The 12999-nt window shown below is 44.8% G+C and overlaps 1 protein-coding gene and 1 long non-coding RNA gene across 4 annotated transcripts in view; one reads left to right on the forward strand and one right to left on the reverse strand.

Annotated features, from left to right (window-relative positions):
* LOC122805433 overlaps window positions 1–12999 on the forward strand; it is an 852280-nt gene that overhangs the window by 335106 nt on the left and 504175 nt on the right. The gene's annotated exons all lie outside the window — the stretch shown is intronic.
* Window positions 1–12999, reverse strand: part of ATP5MC3 (ATP synthase membrane subunit c locus 3) — a 115247-nt gene that overhangs the window by 38188 nt on the left and 64060 nt on the right. The gene's annotated exons all lie outside the window — the stretch shown is intronic.

The raw sequence follows: 12999 nt of genomic DNA on the forward strand, positions 1-12999 counted from the left end.
TGAATTGCTAGCTGTAGAAGAAACACTAAAATATCAATTACTGCTGATAGCTCAAATATTGCATTTCAAAACATATATAAACTTGGCATCTATCAAAACAAAAAAGTACAGTTTTGTACCTACCATAAATGTAGATGTCAGATAGACATGCAACTGCAGTCATAACATGTGGGTTGTCCTGCCTCAGGCAGCCCTCGGTCGGCCGGATTCCAAAGTCTGGGTCCGGCGTCGGCTGATGTCGCATTTCTCTCCGACGTCAGAGCGGTTGGAGTACATAAGCATCAGCCGACGCCATTTTCTTCAGTGTTTCTTGCCCCAGATGCCAGGTGCCCTCCAAGGAAGGCTGTAATCAAATTGGAAGACAAAAACAGGATTCCAAACAAATAAATGAGCAATAAAACAAATACACCAAAACAGATATCCCCAGCTAAGAGAAAACAGGGATAGGAGTGGACCCTAGGCATAAAGGGGTATGGAGGGTGGGTAAATCCGAGTGCAGTTGCATGTCTATCGGACATCTACATTTATGGTAGGTACAAAACTGTACTATGTCCTTCAAGAATGCAACTGCAGTCATAACATGTGGGTAGAATACCATAGCTTAGCTGGGGGAGGAGGAATGCTCTAGGAAAAAGATGGTGTGGCAATCAAACCCTGCAGGACTGCCGAAGCAAAGCCTGCTCTGGATCTGGAGTATAGAGGGAGATTGTAGTGTTTGGAGAATGTATGCACGGAGCTCCATGTAGCAGCTTCTAGAATGTCCTTAGTAGGCACCCCTCTTAAGAATGCTGTAGAGGTGGCTGTAGCTCTGGTGGAATGTGGTCTGACATTGGCTGGAACAGTCTTTCCATGAAAGGAATAACAGAATCTGATGCAATGTCCAATCCATTTTGAAATAGTCTGTTTTGAAATTGCTTTTCCTTGTACTACAGGGGCGTAAGCTACAAAAAGTTGTTCAGACTTCCTACTGGCCTTGGTTCTGTCCAGGTAGTAACGAAGCTGTCTGTGAATGTCCAAGGTATGCAACAGTCTTTCCCCCTTGTTCTCAGGATTGGGGAAGAAAGCAGGCAGATGAATGGCTTGATTTAAAGAAACCCTAAAGATACCACCTTTGGCATAAAGGTAGGGTTGGTCCTTAATGAAACCCTGTCTCTGTGAAAAATAATAAATGGTGGTATTGCCATTAGGGCCTGTAGCTCCGAAACCCTTCTTGCTGATGTAATTGCCAACAGGAAAGCCGTCTTCCATGAGAGAAATTGCAAGTCAACTGAAGCTGCTGGCTCAAATGGAGGTAGAGTCAGTTTTTCTAGGACAAAATTGAGGTCCCAGGCTGGAACTGGGGCCTTTCTTGGTGGCTTAATGTTCTTGATTCCCCTGAGGAATTGCCTTAGTAGAGGGTGTGAAAAAACAGGAAGATCAGTGTTGTATCTGGCTGAAATAGCAGATGCATGTATCTTAATGGAAGAGTATGAGAGTCCGTTCTTTAACATATCTGCCAAATATTCCAAGATGAGTGGGATGCTCAACAATGATGCATCATGACCCCTGCTGGAATTCCAATTGCTGAATCTTTTCCACTTTCCTAAATAAACCTTTCTGGTGGATGGTCTTAGAGCCTCTGTTAGTATCCGCTGTACTTCCTTGGAGAGAGATAGGCTGAAGTTATTTATGGGATCTCCCAGGCTGTTAGCTGCAGTGTCTGTAGATTTGAGTGCACTGTTTCGAAGTTGTGTTGAGTCAGAAGTAGAGGCCATTGGGGAAGGGCCCACCTCCTGGTGTGACATATGCTCCGTAGTAATGGGTACCAGTGTTGTCTTGGCCAGTCCGGAGCTATTATGATTCCCATGGGTCTCTCTGCTTTGATCTTTAGTAATACTGAAGTCATCAGTGGCAGAGGTGGAAATGCATAGATTGTTAGGGAGTTCCAGTTGAATGAGAGGGCATCTATTTTCCAAGCTTTTGGATGGTATGTCCTTGTGCAGAATTTTGGTAGGAGATGGTTGAGATGAGGCAAATAGGTCCACTTCTGGCTTGCCCCATGTCGAAGTGAGTTGTCTGAAAGCCTTCGGATGTAACCTCCACTCGTGTGGATCTGTGAAATTCCTGCTTAAGGCTGTCCGCCAACACATTGTCATTTCCTGGAACAAGACTGGGATTGTAACTGGATGTTTAGGCTCAGTGATTTTTCCCAAAGATGCATTGTCAATCTGCAAAGGGGGTAAGAGTGGGTGTCCCCTTGCTTGTTTATGTACCACATCACAGTGGTGTTGTCTGTCCGTATCAGTAAATGGCCTTGCTGGAGTTGGTGTTGAAAAGCCTCGATGGCATGCATTACTGCCAGCATTTCCTTTTGGTTTATATGCAGATGTGTTTCCTTTGGAGACCATTGTCCTTGTATACACCTGCTTTCCATGTGCGCCCCCCCATCCAAGGTCTGAGGCGTCTGTGGTCATGGTCTGTGTTATCTGTGGTTTTTTGAATGACATACCTGTGTTTTCCTGGCTCACCGAGGCCCACCATAGGAATTCCTGTTGTAGGCATGGAATGAGCGGAATGATAGTCTCCAAATTGTTGCTGTGTTGAGACCAAATACTTTTTAAGTACCATTGAAGCTTTCTCATGTGTAGTCTTGCTAATGGAACCAGGAGAATGCAGGATGCCATGTAACCCAGGGCCTGTAGGAATCTCCTTGCAGTCATCTGGGTGAGTTTTGCTAAACCTTTGAAGTAATGAGTTAACTTCTCTTGCTGGTCTTCTATCAGGTAAGCCATCTGAGAGGCTGTGTCTAGTTTGGCTCCTAAGAAGATTATTTGCTGGGATGGCTGCAGTCTTGACTTTTGGAAGTTGACTGTGTATCCCAGAGCTTGAAGTAATCGTATGACATAATTCAGGTTTTTTGTTAACATCAATTTGTCGTCCGCTTGCATCAGGCAGTCGTCCAGGTACGGGTAAATTTGTATCCCCCGGAGCCTGCAATGAGCAATTACTGAAGCCAGGCATTTTGTGAATACTCTGGGCGCAGTAGATAAGCCAAATGGCGATGCTGAGAATTGATAATGCTCTGGCCCTGCAAGAAATCTGAGGTATCTTCTGCAGCTGTGTCTGATAGGGACATGCAGGTATGCCTCCTTGAGGTCCAGAGTAATCAGCCAAGACCCCTTGCCCAGCATGGGAAGAAGTTGCTGTAGAGTCAGCATTTTGAACTTTGGTACTATGAGAAATGTGTTTAATGCGGACAAGTCCAGTATTGGTCTCCATTGAGATTCTTTTCTTGGAACAAGGAACAGTCTTGAGTAAAACCCCTGGTCTTGTTCTTGTTGTGGAACTCTTTCTATTGCTTTCATCCGAGTCAGCAGAGTGATTTGCTTGATAGCCTCTGCCCTCTGGTTTTGTGGTAGGTTTGGCATGCCTTGTTTTCTTGGTAAGGTATGAAAATGAAACCTGTACCCTCGGTCTATAATGTCAAAAATCCATTTGTCCTTTGTCAGTCTGTGCCAATTTTCTGCAAACAGAGATAATTTCCCGCCCAAGGGAGCTTCTTTTTGTTCGCTGGTAGGCGGTAGTAGAGGAAAGTCATTGAGATTGTGGTTGTGGGGCAGGTGAAACCCCTGCGTCACTTCTTTGGTTTCCTGGCTGCCATTGTAGTCCCCTGTAAGGGCCTCTGTATTGGCCTCTTCCTCGGCCACGTCTGTTCTTACCCCTTTGAAACTTTTCTGTGTTAGGAAAGGACCAGTTTTTAGAAGGCCAATTCCTACTGAATCTGGGGGGTTGAACCTGGAGGAAATCTTTCACCGTCTGAACTGATTTTGCTTTTTCTTCTATGGTCTTTAACACATCCTTAGCATTGGCACCAAAAAGCTTGTTCTTTTCCAAAGGTGCATCCAGAAGTTTTGCTTTTACATGATCTGGTAGAGGTTGATCTTTTAAACAAGCATGTCTACGAATGACTGCCCCTGTCATAGCTGCCCTACATGAAGCTTCCAGGGCATCATATCCACACTGCAGGAAGTGACTGCTTACTTGCTGAGTGTTATGTACAGCTTCCTGCAAAGACTTCCTGTCTAAAGGATCAGGAGTGGCTAAAGTTTTTTGTAAGTCTTCTAAAAGGTAATCCTGATATTGTAACATATGAAAAAGGCAATTTAAAGCTCTCAGATAAGGTAGTGGATGTGTAAACCTTTTTGCCCCATCTCTCTAATGATCTAGCCTCCCTGTTGGAGGGCAACGGATTTTTAGAGGTGGAGGCTGAAACTCCTTTAGGCCCCTGTGAAAGTTTCCAAATCAGCAGAATGGGCCCTGAATAAATGGGAATGAGTTTCTGGGACCCTGTAATACCTGTCTGGCTTGGCTGGAGCAGGAGGAAGAGAGTCAGGGGTAGCACTAGAGTCAGAATATAAATCATCAAGAACATCAAGTACAGGAGGAATAGCTAAGGGCCTGTGCTGGGGCTTCTTAAGGAAAGTCATCAGGCGTTTCCTAGAACCAGAATATTCTTGACCCTGCCACTTGAAATGTTCCCTCATGGTGTGCAGAACTTCCCCAAAAGAAATATCCTCAGGAGGGGAGGCCGAGGGTATGGAATCTTCTGCATCCGAGTCCTCATAGGTCTGGAAGAGCTCTTCCTGATCATCAGAGTGGATAGAGCCCTCAGAATCTTCATCTGAAGGAATAGGTTCAGAGGGTTCAACCCGGGGCCTTTTATCAGGAGGAGGCTGGGATCCTCTCTCAGGATGGGCCTGTGAACCTCTAATCATGGAAATTAAATCAGCAGCCATGGACATAATGTGTGTCTCTGGAGTGGGCTGAGGTAAGGATTTAGAAGTAATATGCTTAGTTTTGCTGGCTGCCTTAGCCCTAGTGTAGGCCTTAATAGACATGGCCATAGGAGGCCTGGCAGCTCCACGTGCAGGAGTGACCTTGTCTACAGCAATGGTCTCGGGCATTTTTTCGGTTTCGGTATCCGGAGGAAAATCGATAACTGGCGGAGTGATGTCCGGAATCGGAGTAGTCGGTAATGCGGTGTCTTCGGTTCGGAGCGGTGGAGAAACCGTCTCAGAGGAAACCGGAGCACTCGTGCTAGGTTTTGGCGTGGAGTCGGAGGTAGACGCGGGCCGAGGATGTCGGTACCGGTCTTTTCGCTTTTTGGGAGTTTGCGATGTCGGAAGATCCGACGGCATGGTGTAAGCAAATTTATCGGCGAAAAAGTCTTCAGCGAACTCCGCCCGGCGCCTGAGAGTGCGCTCGTTGAACCTAGCACAGGCTACACAGGCCGAGACGTCGTGGTCTGGGCCCAGGCAAGGAAGACAGTAAGAGTGGAAATCCTTATGAGGTATTTGTTTACCACAAGAAAGACAATTGTTAACTTTTTCAGTTATCTCTGACATCAGCCGAGGCAAGAAAAGGTCCCCAACAGGGTACTTAGCTTTTTTGATGACTTCGGTATCGATAAATACAGGAGCTGTCCGACCGGCACTTGCGAACTGCTTCTGCTTCGGGTACCGCGCGGCAAGAAAGACTGGAGAAAATGGCGTCGGCTGATGCTTATGTACTCCAGCCGCTCTGACGTCGGAGAGAAATGCGACATCAGCAGACGCCGGACCCAGACTTTGGAATCCAGCCGACCGAGGGCTGCCTGAGGCAGGACAGCCCACATGTTATGACTGCAGTTGCATTCTTGAAGAACATCACAAAAAAGTACATAGACATACTATTGATTCAAGCATTTGCCATACTGCAAAAGCCTTTTAAAAACATATAATGCTGATATGAAAGTAAAATGACATTTCATATCCAAACATATAATATATCCACTCCTAGTCCTTAAAGAAAATTATTGAACTCAACCTACATGCAGTCTCCTGGATTTAAGAAAGGGCTTCAATGAGGCTCTTTCATTCAGACCTTTGCCTCAGTCAGCCCTTAATCTCAGATCCACTTCACTTCCCTCAGTGAAATTCCTAATATCCCCTCACCGGGCATGTGGCCTTACTATATCTATAACCATGAACCTAAAAACGATTTTCTCCTGCCGTAAGAACATGTTTAGCAAGGGCAATTGTGGACGATCTCACTCTCATGCCATAGAGATTTTCCCTTACCCTGTGCCTGAACATCCTGTCTGTCTTCCTAACATAGAAAGACCGACAGGTGTCGCATACAGCAAGGTATATTACATGTTGAGTGGCGCAGTCTGCCACAAAGGTAAATCTGTAGCTCTTTCCTGTACTGGGGTGAATGAACTTCCCACTAGAGTCTATGTATTTACAAAAATTGCACTGCCCACAAGAATGCATGCCAGAACCCAATTCATATTCTTGTTTATCAAATGGTTGACAAAATCCTTTTTAGGTTTTGCTTATTTTTAAACCTGAACTTGGGTCGGATACCCACAATATCCCTAATATCAGGATTAGTGGTCAGAACCCCCCAATGTCCAATCACCTCATATATCTTCCGATTGTCTATAGTGTAAACCATGGGTATCCTAACCTCAGAGGAATGTGTCCCACCACCGTCTATAGTCTCATGTTCCATCCTATCAGAGAAAAAAAAAAACTTGCTCTCCCTAATCTAAGAGAGTTTATTTGCTGTAGCCCTTCCTCTATTTCATTTCGACTATAGCCTCTCTTCTCAAACCTGTTTCAAAGCACTCAACTCAGAATGAGAACCCCCATCAGAGGCACTGAGGCGGGACATGCATCCCTTGTCCTTTTACCACATTTTTAAAAAAGTGTACTGTGGGTGCTTACTGCACCCATGTAGCAGGGTATTTCTACGGCATCTCTTCCTATGACCACCAGTATTTATAAGTCCATTGTCTAGCCTCTCAATATAAACATCCAGACATTCTATCCTACTTTGAGAGGAGACCATGGTGAACTTCAAATAATCAGTCATCCTAGTCACATTCAAAACAAATTCATTCAGCTGGTTTATACCCCCTGTCCAGATGAAAAAGACATTGTCCACAAGACGACAAAAGGGGATGGATTTCCTGAAGGCATCCATAGGGAACAATGCATCCTCTTCCCACAATGCCAGAAACATGTTGGCGTAGCTATTGGCACGAGTGCCCATAGCTACGCCATCCTGTTGTAAATAAAAAACCTGGTCAAAAAGGAATACACTGTTCTCAAGGATGACCGCCAAGAGGAGACAGATTAGACCAGTCTCTCTCTCTCTCCCCATAATTGCTGTGCCTACTCAAATACTGTTTGACTGAATTAATTCCTGCCATGTTGGGAATAACAGTGAACAGAGGCTGTACATCTAGAGTTACAAAAGCAAAACCTATTATCTACCTCTAACCCACTAGTAAAGCTATACAAATCCAAAAGAATGTTTGGTGTCTTTAAAGACCACTGAATTACAATCAAGCACCGGACGTAAAAACATTTCCACATATAGCGAAAAGGGTTCGGTGCACCACCCCCTTCCAGACACAATCTGTCGCATGGGGGGGGGGGGGTCATTCCCATTCTTGTGGATTTTTGTAGTCCTTCATTGCCATTCAATACCATCATTATCTGACCGTCCGACAAGGGCGGGCCAGTGGTAATTATGGATAGGGATAAGTATCAGCATTCAATGAAAACTATGCTTATAATAGGTATTACATAGTCTTCAATGCAAATGAAGAGGATGTCCTTAGATATAGGATTAATTTAATGTTAGATGACATGGTCTCAAGAATCGCCTGTTGACTGCAGAATTGTGCAGATTTCTTGAAGTCTAACACCTGACTTTAACAGCTATACAAGGTCTACCAAAAATCCATACATACCTCACTGTAAAATAAGTCACTCTCTCCAAACTCTTATGAATTGCAAGATTCCACAAACTCCCAGCCCTAGTGTACATGCTCAGACCTAATCCAAGGCATCTAAGGTGATGACTGAAGCTCATCTTTATTTGCTCTATAATGGGCAAAAAGTAGGAATCATGTTCTCCAGTGGATGGTTTCCCTGGTCCCACAGAATTGTCATGTACCACTATGGCTGCCGTTTAACGTGGAGCTTGACAAGAGGGCAACATAAAAGGTAGTTGAGGCTATGTGACAGAACAAAGGTCCTACCTGGCAGTCCACCGAGGCTTTGCTGCCATGGTTCTTAAAGTACTCTTAAGGGTGTCCACCTTTTGTGTCAAGAGTACCTCTAGAGAAATGACAATGTGGCTGTGACTTAAAGCAAAGGTTAATGCCTACCATGTCAACCACTTGGTGTATTCCAGGTCCTCACCACCATCTTTGCATGGACTTGTCTGCATTAGGCAATTGTTCAGTAAAGTATAGATATGATGCCCTTGATTTGCCATTGTGCTGAGCCAGACATTTGGCAAACATTTTTGGCACAATAGCTTAACCATTGTGCTGAGCCAGACATTTGGCAAACATTTTTGGCACAATAGCTTAACTAAACGGCTAGGAATTAACCTAGAAGTGAAGAATCCCTTGCAACAAACTAAGAACTGCTCGTGACTTTTGAAAACTAGAATATGTAGATAGGCATCTTAAGACCCATAGTAACTCAAGAATGCCTGGGGACATATGGGAAACAAAGCTGGAAGTTCAATGTTTTGAACATTTACCTTGAAAAATTTCTTGAGAAGTCCCCTATGAGGATCTTCTGGAGGACAAGAAATAGTATACAAGCCTTTAAACCTCCAGTCTTACAGCAACCTTTATCATCCCAAGATAACAGGGTATTATTTCATGCTATCGTTTTTTGGATACCAAAGGATTTCAGAACATCTCTCTTGTACTTTTCCAATGTATGAGGCATCCTGTACTTTTCCAATGTATGAGGCATCCCAGTTCGGATCCTATCAAGGGGCAAAGGCCTGGAAAGGGTGGACAGGACTATTGTAGTCCCGGCTGTTCTCCAAGAGGAGTTGTTACCCCCCCAGTCTTCCTGCTATCATTTCATGCAAAGCCTTCCTACCTTTGCTCTGTCTGCCTTTGCCTTGACTTAAGCAGAGAACAAGCAAGTGTGGATGGAATACATGATTGACAAGATTCCAAGCACAACAGATTCCAAGCATACCGTAAATTCTGGAGGCAAACAGCAGCTCTCTATCCAGAAAAGCAAAGAGAAGCTACTAATATCTTTGGGAAGGGACAGAGTCCTTAGCCAAAGATGCCTTCTAGACCCTGAGCCTACAGCAGCACCCCTGCATGATGCATCTACAGCACCATACTCAAATTTAAACAGTGTAAATTTAACTGCAGGAAAGTCTGGGTATGCTGGACTAAGTAGCCCTTCTGTTCTCATCATGTACTCCCATCACAATCTTCCAACAGTTGCTGCAAGACAAGTACTTGACATCTGAGAAAGTGGGTCTGCCACCAAAGTGCACTAAAAACCAGAGTTGCAAAAGTAGACAATTTCCTGCCATACCCATAGAGTAACATACTTTTCCTTATTAGAGAGTATGTTATGCAGTGGAGCCAGTGTGTCTAAGACAGTGAGATGGAGTCATGTTCCAAGCAGTTTGCAACATCCAGGAGGGATTTCTGGATTGAAGGAAAGGCAACAGGTTTTGGAGGGTCAAGTCTCACAAAAGCCATAGCTCTCTTGCGCTTGCCAATGGAAATCTTCTCTTCCCTTCATATGTATGAAGGGGGAAACAATTCCCCAAGTGAAAAGTCCTTCAGGTAGGAGATCAGAGACTACAGTGTCCTCACTGTTGTCTGTGAATTAAGCTAATGGGCAAGGTGGAATCCCTAGTCTAGATCCTGCCCATTTATAGTTTGGTGGGGAGATCAATATGAACCTCTTGTGAGACCTCAGGCAGCCCGATTCTAGATAAAGCTGGCTCATTTCCACTGGACTGAAGGTTTAATAATGGAAAGACATGAGCCACCTTAGCCCAGTCCTTGCTGGGAGGAATCGGTTGGAGTCTGGTGACCTACCAACAGGCAGCTTTTTCTTGGCAGAGGAATGGGAAAGCACTTCTACAGTACTAACATATCCCATAACAGGAAGAGACTATGCTCATCAGATAAGATGAAAGCATGGCTACAAAATGGTTAAAACCTTCTCACAGGACACAAGCAATGTCATTTGGTTTTCATAAATGGGCAACAGCAAGTCAGGAAAGATGCAGCACCAAGAAAAATCTGGGACAGGACTGTGATATTAAGAACTTTGCCCTTTTTAATTTCTCCAAATCTTTTGGGTTTCTAATCCCGTGATGGAAATGGACCCAATTCCTAAGTCAAAGTACGATTAAAGTTCATGAGATTGATCAATCTCCGATGTCAGCCTAAAGTACTCTTCACAGCACCAGCAATGTGCCCAGTAATGACTCCTCCTGCAATTCGTACGGGGTTACATGGATTGGTAACGTATCTAAACAGGACTAGATTAAGCAGAGTCATCACCTTAGATTTATTAACCCAGCCACTGGGGATGCACAAGCCAGTGCATTTCTTTGTGCCGGTCCCAAGCCTGTATAAATGTGGAGGGATGCATCAGGAAGGGCATCAGACATAAAATTTTGCCAAGTCATACATGCAGACAACAGTACAGATATACATACCGGATCGGTCAAGGCCTGAGTTAACGACCGCCACCAGTACTGTTGGCCAACAGGGTGCTGGCAGAAATTGGGCTACTGTTGGCCGAAGGAGAAGAGGGGGTAGGCATGCCCGAAGGCAGGTAAAGGGTAGGACTGTGATAGTGAGGGTCGGAACTTTGAATGTTGGGCAGTATGAATGGTATAGGGAGAGAGCTAGCTGATATGATGGACCAAAGGAAGGTTGGTATATTGTGTGTGCAAGAGACCAGATGAAAGGGGAGCATGGCTAGGTGTATTGGAGGCGGGTTCAAATTGCTTCATCATGGTGTGGATGGGAAAAGAGGCATTACCCTGAGGGAACAGTATGCTGACAAGTGTTTTGGAGGTGAAAAGAATGTCTGATAGAGTGATGTTTATGAAGCTGAAAATTGATGGTGTAATGATCAATGCTGTTAGTGCATATGCTCCACAAGTTGGGTGCGCGATGGATGAGAAAGAAAAATTTAGGAGCGAGTTGGATGAAGTGGTGATGACTGTACCAAAGGGTGAGAGACTGGTGACTGGAGCAGATTTCAATGGGCATGTTGGTGAAGGGAACAGAGGGGATGAGGAAGTGATGGGTAGGTATGGTGTTAAGGAAAGGAATGCAGAAGGTCAGATAGTAGTGGAAGATGCACACAGGTGGATTATATCTTATGTAGAAGGGCCAGTCTGAAGGAGACTGTAAAGTGGTGGCAGGGGAAGGTGTAGACAGACAGCATAGGATGGTGGTTTGTAGGATGACATTGGTGATCAAGAAGAGGACGACGAGTGCGAGTGCAGCACCAAAGATCAAGTGGTGGAAATTGAAAAAAAGGGTAATTGTGAGGTGATGTTCAGGAAGAGTTAAGACAGGTACTGGGTGGCAGTAGAGAGTTACCGAAGAGCTGGGTAACTACAGCAGAGCTAGTAAGAGAGATGGCTAGAAAGGTGCTTGGTGTGACATCTGGAAAGAGGAAGGAGGACAAGGAGAACTGGTGGTGGAATGAAGTACAGGAGTATACAGAGAAAGAGGCTGGCAAAGAAGAAGTGGGATTGTCAGACAGATGAATTAAGTAGACAAGAGTATAAGGAGATGAGATGCGTGGCAAAGAGAGAGGTGGCGAAAGCTAAGGACAAGGCATATGAAAAGTTGTACAAAAGGTTGGACACGAAGGAGGGAGAAAAGGACCTGTACCGACTGGCTAGACAAAGGGACCGAGATAGTAAAGATGTGCAGAAGGTAAGGGTGATAAAGGATAATGAGGGAAACGTACTCACAAGCGAGGAGAGCGTGTTGAGATGGAAAGAGTACTTTGAGGGGCTGATGAATGAAGAGAATGAGAGGGAGAGAAGGTTGGATGATGTGCGGATAGTGAATCATGAAGTGCAGTGGATTAGCAAGGAGGAAGTAAGGATAGCTATGAAGAGGATGAAAAATGGAAAGGCTGTTGGTCCAGATGACATACCTGTGGAAGCATGGAGGTGTTTAGGTGAAATGGCAGTGGAATTTTTAACTAGATTGTTTAATGAAATCTTGGAAAGTGAGAGGATGCCTGAGGAATGGAGAAAGTGTTTTGGTACCGATTTTTAAGAATAAGGGTGAAGTGCAGAGCTTTAGTAACTACAAAGGGATGAAACTGATCAGTCACAGCATGAAGTTATGGGAAGGAGTAGTGGATGCTAGGTTAAGAAGGGAGGTGATGATTAGTGATCAGCAGTATGGTTTCAAGCCAGGAAAGAGCACTACAGATGCAATGTTTGCTCCGAGAGTGTTAATGGAGAAGTACAAAGAAGGTCAGGAGGAGTTGCATTGTGTCTTTGTGGATTTAGAGAAAGCATATGACAAGGTGCCTAGAGAGGAGTTGTGGTATTGTATGAGGATGTAGAGGGAGTGTCAGAAGTATGCAAAAGTGGTACAGGATATGTACGGGGGTAGTGTGACAGCAGTGAGGTCTGCGGTGGGAGTGACGGATGTGTTTAAGGTGGAGGTGGGATTACATCCAAGGATCAGCTCTGAGCCCTTTCTTATTTGCAATGGTGACGGACAGGTTGACAGACGAGATCAGGAGTCCCCGTGGACCATGATGTTTGCAGATGACATTGTGATCTGTAGTGAGAGTAGAGAATAGGTGGAGACGACCCTGGAGAGGTGGAGATATGCTCTAGAAAAGGGGTGGGAAGGTGGCTTAATGGCCAAGGTGTTTGCCTTACAAACACAAGGTGCAGGGTTTGAGTCTCACAAGGAATAATTGGCTAGGCTTAAAATGGCTCGCAAGGACAGTTAGCTTAGTACTAAACTATGAACCTAAGAGGAATGAAGGTCAGCAGGACTAAGACAGGATGTGTGTGTGTGAATGAGAGAGAGGAGAGAGGAATGGGGAGGATGCAGGGAGTAGAGGTGGCGAAGGTGGATGAGTTTAAATACTTGGGATCAACAGTTCAGAGTAATGGTGAGTATGT

This window comes from Protopterus annectens, chromosome 6.part1 (genome assembly GCF_019279795.1).
Source record: "Protopterus annectens isolate FY-2018-M chromosome 6.part1, PAN1.0, whole genome shotgun sequence".
In the NCBI taxonomy this organism is placed as follows: Eukaryota; Metazoa; Chordata; order Ceratodontiformes; family Protopteridae; genus Protopterus; species Protopterus annectens.